The sequence below is a fragment of the Etheostoma spectabile genome, chromosome 17 (assembly GCF_008692095.1).
Source record: "Etheostoma spectabile isolate EspeVRDwgs_2016 chromosome 17, UIUC_Espe_1.0, whole genome shotgun sequence".
Classification (NCBI taxonomy): domain Eukaryota; kingdom Metazoa; phylum Chordata; class Actinopteri; order Perciformes; family Percidae; genus Etheostoma; species Etheostoma spectabile.
In genome coordinates, this window is record NC_045749.1 from 21882471 (window position 1) to 21882945 (window position 475).

At 44.6% G+C, this 475-nt stretch overlaps 1 protein-coding gene across 4 annotated transcripts in view; it reads right to left on the reverse strand.

The window, feature by feature from the left end:
* The window catches only part of rasgrp3 (RAS guanyl releasing protein 3 (calcium and DAG-regulated)), a 56242-nt gene that overhangs the window by 8893 nt on the left and 46874 nt on the right, over positions 1-475 (reverse strand). The window lies entirely within an intron of this gene.

The following is a 475-nucleotide window of genomic DNA, read 5'->3' on the forward strand; positions in this document are numbered from 1 at the left end:
TTTGACCCCCTTTGCCTTCAGAACTGCCTTAATTCTATGTGACATTGATTCAACAAGGTGCTGAAAGCATTCTTTAGAAATGTTAGCCCATATTTGAAAGTATTAGACATCTTGCAGTTGATGGAGATTTGTGGGATGCACATCCAGGGCACGAAGCTCCGGTCCACGACTCCCAAGATGCTCTATTGGGTTGAGATCTGTGACTGTGGGGGCCATTTTAGTACAGTGAACTCATTGTCATGTTCAAGAAACCAATTTGAAATGATTCAAATCTGTTGTTTGACATGTGGCATTATCCTGCTGGAGGTAGCCATCAGAGGATGGGTACATGGTGGCCATAAAGGGAGGGACATTGTCAGAAACAATGCTCAGTTAGGCCGTGGCATTTAAACCATGCCCAATTGGCACTAAGGGAACTAAAATATGCCAAGAAAAAATCCCCCACACCATTACACCACCACCAGCCTGCACAGTG